Consider the following 16,089-nt stretch of genomic DNA (forward strand, 5'->3'; position numbering starts at 1 on the left):
TCCGAATGTCGCAATATGCGTCACTGCTGTAATTAATCGATCTCTATGAAATAAGGCGATCTTGTATAGTTTTATGATTTCGATCTGGTGTAATTTAATACATCAATAAATTCCTCATATTTGGTGTTGACATTTAAAGCAATTATTTAGATTTTTGAAAGTTACCAGATCTGTAGGTCATATATAATAAATTGCCATTAATAAATATTCAAACTTTTGAAATGTGATAATTAAGTTAAACTGAAGATGTTGTTAAGATATAAAATTAACCATTTGTTGCACTGTAAATAATGATATTAAAACTACCATATGAATTTTGATTGTTGAAATAATTTAAACTAAATGCTGTTGCTTTTGTGGCACTTTTGTGTGCATTATTTTATTTTGTTGATATTTCGAGATATTTCGATAAATTTCAAGATAATGAGCGTCTGCAATTGATAACATAACGGCTTAATTTTGTGATGAAAAGATAGTTTAATAAGTCTAATACTATATGAAGATTTATGACAAATCAAATACAATAGTTCCATTAATGGCGATTTTTAAGCAAAAATATAATATTTAATATTTATTATTTCAATGTTCACTTATCTATATCATATAGCGGATATATGATGAATAGTAAAAACATAAACAGATAACTCTATAAGTAAAGCTAAATAAAAAAAATATTTACAAAAAATTGATTCGTTCCAGAACAAACTCCTAGAATAAAAAATAAGTTTACTACGCATTGTCTCCTTATTCAGTCTAATGTAAGACTTAAACTGTTTAGCTCACATAGTGATTTTTCAAGATTTTTCAACATAGAAAGAGATATATCTTTTTAGAATGGAAATTTTAAGTGAAACTACATACTATATTATATACTATATTATACAACATGTATATACATTAATTTCAATTTTTCTTTATTTCAAGAATAAATATATTTCAATGTTTTTGTTTATCATAGTATATTGTGTTTGAGCAAGTACAGGTTATATTAACTTAATTAAAAATACTATAACAAAAAATATACACAATTGATTGTATTTAGCTGTTTGTTTAAAATAAACATCTTTTTTATACCGGATATTTACGAAACTTGAAATGGGATAATTATCTTAATATATTGTTATGATATTCTTTACCTGAAAACTCATTTATTTTCTTTTTATTTTTAATAACTACCTTCCTTTCTAAGCTCAGCTTATTGGCATTTAATTTAAACTTCAAGTATTTACTAATTTACTGAAAACTTTAATAAAAGCGTTGCTAGTTTTTCAACTAACAAAATTAATAGCAACCATTTTTAAATAATATTTATTGTGGTGTTATATATAAAAACAACATATACAACTGATGGGGTACTAGTTTCATTCTGTGTGCTCTTTGAGATGTTTTCGACGTCTTTGGATTATTTTCAGTTTTAGTTCATATCATTTATTTCATATTTTTTTCATTTGTTTTCTAGTGTTGCAATAGATAATAATTCTAAGAGCATTATGCATCGCATTATTATTTATTTATTAGACTTTCGTACCAAACCTTATCGAATACTTGACCCAGGAAAATGGTTGAACATATTTTTATGTAACTGTTTGAAATTAATTGCTTTTATTTGCTCGTTTTCATTATTTCTTTTAACTTTCTTTGCAATAATGTAATTTATTTATAGATTTCTGAAAATGAATATGTTTTAATTACATGTTTAAGGACTATATTTATCATATGTGTGATTTTAATAATAACCCTTTCACTATTCACTAGCGTTTAATTTTTGAATTTACAATGTTAATCCATTGTTGATTTAGTCTATAGCTTATTAAAACCTAGGGCTTTTCCAGTTAGGTATGCTTGACGTAAAAATTGTTTTTTTTTCAGTAAATTTACTGCTCCTTCATAATATTGAGAATAACACTCTTGCCTTTTGAGTACTTAATTCTGTCCAGTTCTTATTCACTAGTTATCACGGTATCTCTTCAAATTATTTTATTCGTGATATATTCTGCACCTGTTTATTGATAAAAAAGTCTGTCTCGTTATTAATCCAACATAAGTTAAAGCCTGTAAATTAAAATTAAAATGAACACGAACGTTTTTTTGTATTCTGATGGTTCTACTTAGTTTGATATGACTGAAATAAAAACTCATATAAAATAATTTTTATTTAAAGTAAAGTAGTAAAAACATTCATTATAATTAGATCCATAATATTTTATGTACTATGTATTTGGGCCAGATCTTGTATAATTAGTTACATCTTAACTAACTGTATAGCAACGATTTCTGAATTATAAATAAGATATATTAAGACTAGTAATAAACGCTAGGTATGCGTATCTACTTTCATATCCGATCTATTTACTTACTTTCAATAAGCAGTATATTCCATAAATTTCATAAGTGATTTAATAATTTTTATTCAAAATTGTAAACTATTGAAGTTGGATATATATAGCATTCTTTACAATTATTTACACAGAACACATAGAAACTTTGGTTTTTAGTATGTGTACTATAAATTCGCAATTCTAAGTGTCATCTTTACAGTTTAAAATAAATATTGTAACGATAAGTATATAAATAAATATGAAATTTTGCTATATGTAGTGGTTATTTTGTTATTTAAAATTACTACTAAACATTTACTTTACATTAAAAATATTTTTAAATAGGTATAAGACCTATTATAATATTATTAATTAATATTATAATAGGTATTAATATAAATTAATATAGAAAATAATGACTTCGATTGAATTAATGAACAGAATATACTTAAGAAATTAAGGTAAATAAAATGAATCAATATTTTATTAAATTAATTTTTAATTCCTGCTTCGTTAAGATAAAGTTTTTGTTTGATATATAATATATAATTATAATTTATATTTAATTGGGATTTTTTGGTCATATGTTGCACAAGCCAAGAAAATCTACTTGGAAATGAAATTATTATACCGATTTTTTAATTCTGAACATGAATAAAGCTTTAAATGATTTTCCTTCTTATAAAAAACCTTATAAAATAATTGAGTTATTATTGAATCGGTTAAATAAATGTTTAAATTGTAGGTGGTTTTAACCATCTTAACATTGGTACTATAGATATAGGCACTATAAACAGTATATGTAAATTATTGCAGAGAAATGTAAATGAACTATAAAATATAGTTTTTAGTCGACATTATGTTTTTTATTCATTTAAAGGAAACTCAACATCGGTAAACTTTACTACAAGCAAAGGATTTTCAAGCAGAAATTACTGACTCATTCTGAGGAACCGTATATGTTAATGGCATTCAACTCTTATTTACGACGATATTACGTGATTTTTATATATTCATATTAAAACAACGCCCATGTATATTCTATGCTATCATAGAACAATCACCTAACACGTGGAAATACCATCCCAGTACGTAATAAATTTAAGAATTTCTTGAAATAATGTTCATTACGGCCGTCATCCTCATAGTAGTCGTTTCTTTTTTATGAACGAACCATGGAATAATTTGTAATCAACTGGTACCAAAACTTATTATTGATTTGATTGTATAATGGCTATATACAATAATTATAATATATGTACTATCATTTAGGACTTTCACAAAAATATAATCATGATAAAATTATAAGTTGATGATATTATAAATTATAATAATCTTTATGTTATATCCTTGAAATCGATAAATGTAAAAACAACATTTTTAAGGCTCTAATCGATGTTCAATTTATTATGGTAGATTGCTATTTTGTAGTTCTATATTATGTTTTTATATATTTTAAAATCTCCTTTTACCAACGAGGGTTTATCAGGACTGGATCTACAGTTTAACGTGGGTTTCAAACTAAAGTCCTTGACATTAAGCCTACCGACTGCCGAGTGACCAGCTTTAGAAATCATCTCCGAAGACATCCGGTCTTACCCAGCCTGGTTACTCGTGTGGCTGGGATTATTTTCCTTGTTGGATTTGAAACTATTGCCTAAGGATAACCACAAATGTTAAATAATCACAAAAATAAATTTACGACCATGCCGAAGCTGGATTCGAACCCGCGACTGTCGCAAGAGTAGGAAGACCGTCTTGTCGCCTTTACCACTGCGCCAACCAAGCCGGCTAGTTATATTTTACAATAAATTATCAATATCTGCCTAAATATGAAAATAAAAATTATTCCATTGAATGAGTTAATAAATATAGTCTAATTTTTGAAATATGGGTTTATAATTATAAAAAATGTTAGTTTAAAGTTCAGTGTACTTTCTGGAGTTAACTTAATATTTATAACAGATCAGAAGCATATAAAATGGCAAAAAGTAGACAACATTTTCTTAAACAGCGTAGTGCTATCCGTAGTTTGAGACAGGAAAGATCCGAGTTGATTAGTACATGTATGAGATGTACATTATACTCTTGCATGAAAATCAGCCATTGTAGGAGATAAAGACCGGAGGAGATCTGATCGTTTCAAATCTACAATAAAGCAGGAAGATAAGTTTGTTTTAATGTTATCCGAACGAATTTGACGTCTAACTGTGTCTTAAATTACCGCTACTTTAAATGAAACACGAGAAAAGCTAGTTTCTACTACTACAAAGAGATGTTTACTGCCTGCTGTCCTGAGAGGATGCGCAATGGCCTAAAACACAAAAACTAGACCGAAAAAAATTTAAATATGTCTTATGGATGGATGAGTCTCAAGTTCAGATATTTGGATCTAATAGGCGTAAATACCTGTAGTTCAATGTGAATGACCACCAATGGCGGATTGCAGTGGTTCAGTCTCTGATCCATAGACTATTGGAATTTGGAGTTACCAAAACTGGAAAACCATTCCATACAGGCATATCATGAAAATTTGGGTAGAAACAGTGTCATTTAGGAGATCAATAAAGGCAAACTGACGGATGAAGGTACATACTCAAACATAATTTTATTAGAACTATAAGCTGTTCAAACGGCACAACTATCCTGTTCATCCCTGTGGTGGTTTCTTTAGATAGAAAGTCTTTTCATAAAATAAAATAGTATTTCAAGATTAAAAAACTATTCATATGTTTTTGTGTTTTTAACCCTTTCATATTTCATAATTTCCTTCATGACATCCGATTTTAACCAGCCTGGTGACTGGTGTGATGTGAACAATGACAAACTGTGACATAATAACTATGCCCCAACAGGATTCGAATTTGCCACTATCGCAATAATAAGCGAACCGCCCTGTACCCTTGACCACTATACCAATCAAGTCGACATATAAAGATATTCTTTGGTTTTTCTCCAAATTTTGTTCATGTAGGCGAGGGTGTATGCTATCACATAATATGAGTTATATAATATTTAGATAAATTTAAAGATAATATATTACTCATTAAGATAATTGTTTTAAAATTATGTAGTTTTTTATAAAAAGATTATAAACAAATTAATTAAAACAGTTAATTATTTTTTTGACATTGTTTCATTTTAATTGCATACGTAATTTAGTAATCTTTAATTACATGTTCCTGGCCTAATTAACAAACATTTCAGTGCTCAATGACCTTAACAACATACTTATTGCGGTTCCGGCCCTTTTCCATTGTTGACAATTCTATTCACAAACGGCTTTTTTTATATTAACAAGTCGCTTAAAATGATCAACGTGTACACGGTATCGTGTTTGGGTTCCTAAGTAAAGTGAAAACTCCGGTAATCATTTGCATTGCAGATTTTTTGTATTTGAAGAATTTAAACGAAACATTGAACTTGAGACGCCCCAAATGCACCCGGCATATTGATGCAAGAGAGAATGGGTGCATAAAGCTCACGCGAATAATAATACAAAAGAAAATTTCCGCGTTATGTTATAACAAATGATGACACATGACGACAGTTAATTTTAATAAGGAGGAGGTGGTTAACAATCACTACATAAGCATTCTTCACATTGTGTTTTTGTTTTTTTTGCAATGAAGACTGGTGTTTTAATGAAATTTTAAAATAAAACGATATTTATTTTTAAAAATATTCAAGCATGACTATACATTGTTTTGAGTGAAATACGTAAAATAAATAAATAAATGTACAAACAATTTTTAACCGACTTCAAAAAGGGAGGAGGTTCTATTTTTGACTGTATAATTTTTTTGTGTATGTTCACTGATTTTTAGGTCAATTATGGACCGATTTGCAAAATCCTTTTTGTATTCGAAGGAGTGCACTTCCGACGTGGTCTTATTGGAACCAAGTCAGGATTTGATGGTCGACTCAGGGAAAATCGAGAGAAATCCTCAAGTTTTAAAGGCCCGTACAAAGTTTTTACATATATTTTCATCTAAAATAATCAGATGTTTATGTATAATGCATAATGTTGATGTGATGAAAAATTATAAGTAGTTCAGTGTAAATGGCATTCAGTTTGCTTTTTAAGCGCTAACGATATTACACGAGAAACCGTAGAAATATTACAGGCAACTGCTTCTGTGGTGCTTCTATGGCTTCTACTAGTTAGAGCATTCAGCTCTCATGCGGAGGAAACAATTTTATAGTATTAATATTTACATAAATTATATAGTAAATTATATAGTATATAATTTACAATAGGCTAAATTTGTGGTTGAACAATTCATTCAGCACTCAAGCTGTTGTTGAACATGCATATTAATGAATTTCAAGCTTAGAACTCTGCGATAGCCAAAGTGTGGCAGCAATGCAAATTAATCCTTTGGAATGACTCTACGATGGCATACAAATCTTTGGAAGTTTTAGACAAACGTAGGCGTAGACGCTATAATTCTAAGAATAATAGATGTTAATAAATTAATGGTTTTGCTAGGAGATCAGTTTTGATATAGAGTTAATTAAAAAAGAAATTTCCAAAAATCAATGAATATAGTGGCTCTGATGGTGTACTAATGGTGACAATTTCATTTGGTTACTGTCGCAGCATAATCCAGAACTGTAATCTATTGTCATGTTATAATTAAATGCAGATCGGCGGGAACATTTCTCAAAAAAACTCACTGAACACATTCAGAATTGGATAACGTTTATATCGAATGGACTGTACATAAGAAATGAATAAATGAATTTATTGATCAATAGATGCCGACCGATGCGGTTGTTAAACGATATTTGTGTGTAAATACGGATTCATTTTTATAATTATTGATAAACCTCTATCAAAATTCCAGTAGACTATGGTTAGTCATAGCAATTTCAGTCCGGTTTTGGTGGTCTTACACTCTGAACTGGGATGCTTGTGCCAGGAATCAGACTAGGGGTTTTTTTTAAATCATATTCGTTTCTTCCTCCAAACCTTCAATTCACCTTTGGTGACCTTACAACATCTGCTATGTTATTTAACTATGCCAGATAATGCATCAAACCGTTATATGCTGTCCACTAATTGATTTTGTTTAGTATTATTTTCATTATTATTATTATTTTATCCAATCGATTATAAACACCTCTATCGTTTATAAATATTATAAACCAAGTGTAATTACTTTCCGTTTTTTTAAGCTAAAAAATCGTTTTATTTACAATGGATAGTTACAATTTATTTGATCAAAGAACTGGCCATTCTATAAACTTTGATTGACATTCATTGTTGTAAGTTATTTTTGATCTTAACTGAACTTTTTATTCTATGTTTATGTTAAATGCTCAACTAACATCTTAACATCAGTAATTTATCATCAAAAAGATTGTTGTAAAGTTAAATTTAAAAACAAAGTAATAATTTTCAGTAGAAATTATTACTAAAGCACAATAGTAAAATTTCCCGAAATTATTTAAATTTTTTAATTTAATTAGATAATTTTATCACAATAAATAATTATAATTTATAGATTGAAATAGGCAGATTCATCTATTGTATTCACTAAAACATTGATTATAAATAACTGTCTAATTAGAAATGCTTTATATTTAACTGCCGCTTGATAACTAAAAAATTCTAAGTGGGCCTAGTAACAGGGAAGGAGACGGTACAATGCTATAAGTCTGGGTTCGAATCCCGCCGCGGAATGATATTTTATTGAATATTTAATACAAATTTGATTATCTATAAAACTCTATTCTACTGTTACATTATATACTTATTATATTATTAGTTTTTTATAATTAAGAAATATTTATCTATCTTATTTTGCATGAAACTAATTTTAAGTAAAAAATAACAATAAAATATTTAATTTTTTTTATTTAAATGTAATTATTATAATATATTAAATTATTATTGGATGTTTGTTGTAGATGTACCTAAATATTTGATGATTTAACTGGTTTTCTAATGGAATTCATTATTATTATAACCCAAATTTTAGAACGGTCACAGTTTTAATATTTTCACTATTTAAAAAGAAACTACGTGACACTAATTCCTCTCACACCTTTATTGGAAATTATAAGCAAATATCGTATTCAATAATTTTGAGGATCCGGTAGGAATTTATCGCCTTAAGTTAAGAAAAGTTCGAAAGCCTAGTGAAGTAAGTGAAAGTATTATTTTCAACCGCACAAACGATGTGATAATTACTTGATTTTAATGTCTATTTGACTTTAAATGATATATAGTTGAAGCTAATTAGTATTGTTTTAAATTGCTTTGAACAGAATATGCACTAAACTTTTTAAAATTATATAAATATTCGTTAAAACCTTACAGCCTTCTAACCTGCAATTGCCACTAACCTGCAATTTTTCCTTACAATAAGTTAAATTTCGGTATATATGTAGGAGGATTCATACGCGCTATCTTAGTAAATGGTGTCCTAATGTGATATATGTATAATGTGTTTATGTGTTACAGTGCTGTTTTTTTCTATTAAATGCATCTCATTACAGTACACTACAAGTTCACATGGTTTATTTCTTTTAAGTGTGTTATGTTCTGATGTTATCCAAGAGTTGTATTACTTCGATATTGACATGAGAATGGAGTCTCTCCTCATGTATCCTTGCGAATCTCTTGATATCTTGAGTGACAGTAGGTATCTGAAGTATCTGGGTGCATCTACAATACCTCAATACAACACTCAACAGGACTTTGTTCTGGAAAACTTGTGTTGCACTTATATTACTTTTCGCAGAATATCCCCATAATTGAATTCCATATGCCCATATAGTTTTCAATACTTGCTTGTATAATAGCAATTTATCATGTACTGAAAATTGTGATTTTCTTCCAATTAACATTTTCCTATATTTGAACCCCAGTTTTTTCCTTTTCTTTATTACATGTTCCTTCCCGCGAATTTGTGCATCAGGTTTAATTCCGATATACTTAGTGTTGTTGCTATATGGAATGACAATATTATTTATTGTTATTGTTGTTCGTGCATGCACAGATTTATTTTTTTTTATATTCCATGTTTGGATCCAATTATTTATATTGTCACTTGCATGTTGTAATTTTTATGTGGCTACTTCGCTATTTTCTCCTACAGAATTTGTGGTATATAACATGTGCAGAGTAGGTAAATAATTGGACCCAATACACTTCATTGTAGTACACCTGCTTTAGCTTCTTTTATATTAGAGTAAGTTTCCTCTTGTTTAACTCTAAACACTCTGGCTGTAATGCAAGATTATTAATAGTATTATTTCGGTAACATTTTCTGTAGCTTATGAACAAGACCGTCATGCTATACTTTATCGAAGACTTGTATTATATCTAAGAATATAGTTGAACACACCTTTTTACCAGTACCTTCATAGGCTTTTTCAGTACATCTGTTATTCTATGCACCTGGTAATTTATTAAATACTTGTTAGTAAACCCAAAATGGTGTGTAGGTAATAAATTTTTTCATTCTGGTCAACTGGTTATTGATCTATTTTTCTTGTCATATACATCGTATACGTATACGATATATATATATATATATATATATATATATATATATATATATATATATATATATATATATAAACGTGACAGGAAATATACAATTTAATTGGAAAACTTCAAACACTTTCTTCAACATCAAATAGTGGCATTTTTATGTTGTTTGAAGAAAGTATTTCGTGGCCAACAGAGATATGTTCGATCGATTATCAAGAAGAAAGTTTCGTCTAGTTGCCAGGTCATAAATGGAATCTATTCGGTGGGAAATTGTGACACTGTTTAAATTCATAATGATAATACCCTTATAATATTATACATTAATACTATTCTTCTTTATCATTGTATTTAGTTTGGAATATTATTATATTGTCGTAACTAAAATCTATCGACGTTAATTAGTAATCGAATATATTTTATTAATTAATAGTACCAAAAGCACCTGTAAATATATTTGTTATTAGTTATTAGTATTAATAAAGAACACGTTTCACATTTTATTTTAATTGAAATATTCGAGAAAACTTTCATAATTATTTATGTAGCCTTTAATAAAATATACCGGCGACACAGTGTAGACCATGATAAAAGAGAATTTCAATTGTAAACTTAGTAACCCAGTTACCATGGCCGTTACATTGTTATAACGTCTATTTCTTGTGTTTGTATATGTAGGATTTCGAAATTGAGAGCACTTTTTTACCTTTCTTCTTGTTTTATCGTTTTTATTTGACATTCGAATTTTATTGCTAGTCATTTCAGTTCAGTACATTTTTTTTTTCTTTTCAGGTGGGTAGACATAGGTTTCAGTAGTATTGGAGTTTCACTTTTAATGAAAAATACCTGTAATAGGTAAGTCACTGTAAATAGAGGTAAATATAAAAATTGTATTGATAATAAGTCTCTTATTCATTCATAATATTTGATTTTTATTTTAGAAAATTATATGGAAATTTTTTATTGCAATTTAAAAAATTATTATTTTATTTGACGGAAATAAATGACGACTGTCGAACAGCTAGCACAAAATGATACAGAGGGTTAAAATCTATTCCAACCTAAGCCAAAGTCCTATCTCCAGAAGTTTCACTCATGACATCATTAAGTCCTAACACAAACACACCGTCTTGTTTCTTCGAATACACAGTTTTCGTAGCAGTTTGTATTAGTCGCGTAATATAACATATTGTAAAGTTTAGTGATTGTTACTGCTAGTATAATTGATATTCTATATAAATAAAAATGATTCGCTAAAATGTATGGTATGTACGCGTATGACTTCAGAATTTCTGCACCAAATTGGATAATTCTTTTTTTGTTGTGTTCTTCATTGTTAGGAAAAGGTTTGTGTAAACGAAAATGAAAAAAGCTTACGGAAAAGTTTTTTTACATTGAAAGTAACACAAAACATATCTGACAAGACATTGATAGATCGATGTTTTTTTTTAGTTGGTTTAAATAAAAATACTGACGAACATATTTGCAAATTACTACATTCAATCAAAAGAAAAAAAGAAGGAAGAAGTTTATAAATACAGTTAGGAATAAACAACATTAAAACAAGTTAATTCAAGATATTATCAAAGCTACAGTGAAAAATTTAGAGATGCTGTTAGAATATATGCGCTATAGAGTCATTATGAAGTACATAGAAGCTTTCAGAAAATATATTCAAAGTTATCCTGAATTTTATAGAGAAGTTATTGATTATTCAAATGATAAATCTGTAAGTATAGGAAATTGGTTTCCATGTACTTGGTGCCATGACTCAAAAAATAAAGACGCACATTTTGAAATGTGTTATAGTGGCAGTCAAGTTCCTACTATTGAGTCATATCTTGAACATTTGGATTACCACCTTATCCATCAGGAACTGATTTCAGAACATTTTCTATATACGATTCGTAAATATAATGCATGGTCTCAAATGACATCTCTCGGAATAAAAGAAGTAAATAGTTTAAATTCCAACTTTCGAAATCTAGGATTAATACATTATTTATGTTACACCCAGCTAAACAGGCTTTAGCTATATTACATACCATCGGTAGATTTAAATTTTAATTATTTATTATTATTTTTATTATTATTGTTTTGAAATTAAGAATTTTGTTTATATCTTGCACCTAGGTATATTCTACAATCTACTTTTATCATATGTCCAGCAAAGTGGGCAGCTATAAGCTAGTTATAAATATTTTAGATATTACTATACTATTTAATTAAATTAAAAAAAATATATATATTTTTTTTACATTTTGTACAGATAATAAACATTATAATACATTAAAGAAACATTGTGGAATACAAAATGAAATGAAAGCTTTATGAAATTCTGCATGACACCAATATATGTAAAGGTCGTTTAATTTTTACGCCGGAAACCAAACGCTTTGTTCCACAAGATGGTTTCGTGCAGATCGTGAAATATTTGGCTTTTAAAATCTAGCACAATATTTTTTTAACCTAGTATATTTTAGTTTTTTAAATGGTGGTTAGTGGTATAGCTTGATTATTGCGTATCAACTTTTATATTTTTCACTAAGCAATTACAAATATTTATGTCTATAGTGAAAGTTGATATGTAACAAGCATGGTTTAATATTTATATAAAATTTAGAAAATTTAAAACTTTATTTTCTTTATTACTTGCGTACTGATTAACAACTAGCTTCCCTTCGAATGTTTCGCCTTATGTTCGGTACAGACTCGAGCATTCGGCTCAAGCTGATGCTGGGGATTTACAAAAAAAAGCATGGAGACGCACCGAATCTGTTTGAACGGAATATTCAGATATATACACACCATTAGAACAAATATATGTTTTGTTACCATTTAATTGTGATCATTGTTCTAAAATCCATTGATTTGTCATACCTGTTATCGATTCAGATCATATCTAAATACTCGTACTAAACTTTTATTCAGATAATTGCTACGTTTGATTGTCTGTTTAGTCACGTCTTGTTTGATTGTCTGTTTAGTCACGTCTTGCTTGATCTTAACGGTATGGGCTCTTCTTGAGCCGTGCGTGATCTCGTTTGAGCAATTTGCATTCTGTTTGTCTCCAAACGCTGCGTACGATCTTCTTAGGTCTCATTCTTTCGAAGATTATGAACTCTATACCTCTGATACCAGAGAAATCAGAAAAGAATAGTTAGCACTAAATACGCAAAATTTTAATCGTTTGCTATTGGATCACAAAAGAAATGGTAATTGAAATTGAATATGAATGAACGAATGCATGTACTAAACGTCTTTTTCTTTTTGCGGGTATCAAACTCATTATGGGTCCAAACAATTTGTGTATTTGGTCGAGGTCAATTTAAACGCAGCAATACAATGTAGTCAGTTTGTGATGTGCTTAAACTGTTTATGTTTGGTTCGTTTAATTTAACAAACATGAAGAGGGTTAAATTGAGTCTCAAAGACTAAGTTATGCGCATACATGCATTTCGACGATTAATTTTAAGTTATATTGAAGACATGTTATGAAAGATGTCGTCTTTAAAATAAAATATTTTTTACTCGAACACTATTTTATTTTTATAAAAATAAATGATGGCTTATTGAATTATACATATTGCGTATTGTTGATACAGACAATACTTCAAACATTATCTTAAAGCATAACTCATCACATCACGTCATCACACAGCACACCGACTTCTTAGAATATCTGTGCTCTAATAGTCGAGCTATATAACATATATCTTAGCCGTAAGTTTCTCTTCATTAAAAACTATAGTACGTTCAATATTTATAAAAAGGGTATTATATCCGCAAGTAATAAATTACAAATTATCCAGTGATAAATTCATTAGTATCTCGTTAAAAAATAATGTAAAATATTATATTTATTATATGTTTTTAAAGTTCCTTAAAATTTATTTATGTTTTTATACAAAACATACAATTTAAATGTTAAGATACTTAAAATAGTTAGTTATTAAGTTAAGATCTAAATCTAAACTATTGAATATGGTAAAACTATTGGATATGGCCGTTAGTATTAACAAAATTAGATTTGTAACATTTATTTTTGCCGTAGTTTATTAAAAAATTAATAAATTCCGATATTATCTCAAAACTCTAAAATTGCATAAAATTATTAAGAAAACATGCGTTATTAGCCAATCAGCTGAAAGATAGCCACCCGTTTTGTCTAACGAATCATGGTCATAAATAATGTTATATTCAATATTATATGTACAAATAAATATCACAAATTTTTATTTGGCAATTATTTTTAAATATCTATGAAATACGTATTATAATTTAATTACATATATTCAACAATCAATAGCAATTGTATTACTTAATTTTAAATTATTCCTATTTGAAAAAAATCTATTACGAATTTTGGTTATTTAATTGATGATTCTGAAGAAACAGTAAGATTTAATCATGTCCAGATAATCGCTTGCACCAAAGTAACTCAGTGGGTCAACGATTTCTGGAACTTTATTCGGTGTCTGATCGCTAATTTTGCTTTTGATTGAAAGTTTACGAAAATGCTTTTTGAATAATGATGACGACGGAGATGGTTGATGGTGTTGAATAATTCTAAAGTTAATTCCAGAACAAATTTGGAACATTGCAGTTGGCGTGTTTTGTATATTATTTGAAGAAAATAAAAGTTTGGTTTTTGTGTTGGGGACCTAATATGGAAAATAATTTCATTCGTATATTATCCCTCATTATTACTCGTGAGCTTTAACGGTTATTTAACAGCCATTATACAATACATACTATAGTATATTTTATAAATATTATTTGCAATCAATTAAATACAAATAAAATGTTAATAATATGTGCAATGAATAGTTAGGAATATTTTTAAAAAAATGTAAAATAAAAGGATTTAATCCTTGGGGATAACTGCGATTTAATTCTGATATCAGACATTATTCATGTTGAACTATTCAATTTAAATGTGTTTTATCAATAGTATTGCTTGACATTTGACGAGTACAATATAGTTAAGGAAATTTCTACTAATTAATATTAAAATTTCTTCCTCGTTTGCTTAACGCAGTCATAAAAATGATTCCTTCTATTATATAAATGTTGAACAATATTTAGTTTATACACGGAGAAAAGCGCATTAACTTTTCTTCGAACTGCGTTAGTTCCACGGTAAAAGCCGATCTAATAGCAGGTCGCTTGAAAGAGATAAATTTAAAGCCATATGGCCGTTATGTAGAATATATTACGTTGAAAATACATTCCGTTGGTTTATAATTTATCATTTTGATGGAACTAGCAGATCAAAATAAAAACTTTCTATGTAGGCTAAGGTCATACTTAAATCTATTACTACTTTTCGGGACGCTTGCGTGTATTTTGATTATTTTTTTCTCTTTAGAAACGCATTAATTGAGAAAATAATGTAAATTATTTTCATTAACATTTTCCATATTTCTGAAAACATGGTAATACCGTGTCGAAAGAATGATGTTAGTTGTAGAATGTAGTTAGTAGGCAGCAATCCATTCATCGATCTATTTTCACATTTCTTCAGCATTTCGAAACTGTATGTATAAAAGGCGTTAACTCTTGTGAGTGCGGGTGAGACAGAATTTGGTTTCCATTCGAGGTGCAACAGTTTACCTGTGACAACTCTTCCAGCGCGTGGTGGAACGTTGTCATCCAATATTTGTAATCGTTATTTTGTATCGCCATCCCGTTTGCAGCAATATGTCGCTCAATTTGTTCAGCTTGCTGATTTCATGATATACGTAGCAATACCTTATTCTTATTATATTCCATCTTGATGTCGATCTGGATGGCTTTCTGAGGTTAACCCATGATGCACTAAAGATTATCGCAATAGACCCATTACCATTTTTATTATTAGTCATAATATGCCACAAAATATGCCCTTCTTTTTTACCTGACAAGCGATGTTGCGATAAAATGCGGTTCGAAATAGCATATTCGATCAATTCATTTGGTAGCAATTTTCCCTCCTTTTGGATTTTTCCAAGTTTTTTCGGAATTTAACTTCTTGGAGAACCCTTGCAACTAATTATCTTTATTGTTTTTATTGTTCTTCAAGTCGTTCTTTGTCATTGGCATCAAAATCACTTTTAAATCATCGAAACTAAAACCGACAATTGGGATATAATCATAGTTCATCATTATACGTTTCTAGATGTGTTTGCTAGTAGTTCTTAATGGAAAATTGTTATTTTGTATGGAAAAGAGTCTATGAATTTAATAGTTATTATGCAGCACCTAGATATATATTTTATTGCTTTT

General features: G+C 28.5%; 1 protein-coding gene and 1 long non-coding RNA gene across 3 annotated transcripts in view; both read left to right on the forward strand.

The window, feature by feature from the left end:
* Nucleotides 1-16,089, forward strand: part of LOC143199428 (uncharacterized) — a 120,478-nt gene that overhangs the window by 40,912 nt on the left and 63,477 nt on the right. The window lies entirely within an intron of this gene.
* LOC143201650 (uncharacterized) lies at nucleotides 5,566-10,900 on the forward strand. Of its 2 annotated transcripts, none has more exons than XR_013006987.1 (3): nucleotides 5,566-5,684; nucleotides 10,615-10,677; nucleotides 10,764-10,900. It is a non-coding gene; the product is annotated as an uncharacterized LOC143201650 (long non-coding RNA). The 2 variants fall into 2 exon arrangements; XR_013006982.1 differs by lacking the exon at nucleotides 5,566-5,684 and adding an exon at nucleotides 8,849-8,967.

This window comes from Rhynchophorus ferrugineus, unplaced genomic scaffold (assembly GCF_030347505.1).
Source record: "Rhynchophorus ferrugineus isolate W39M unplaced genomic scaffold, kcgeb_rfMv2 rfM1, whole genome shotgun sequence".
NCBI lineage: Eukaryota > Metazoa > Arthropoda > Insecta > Coleoptera > Curculionidae > Rhynchophorus > Rhynchophorus ferrugineus.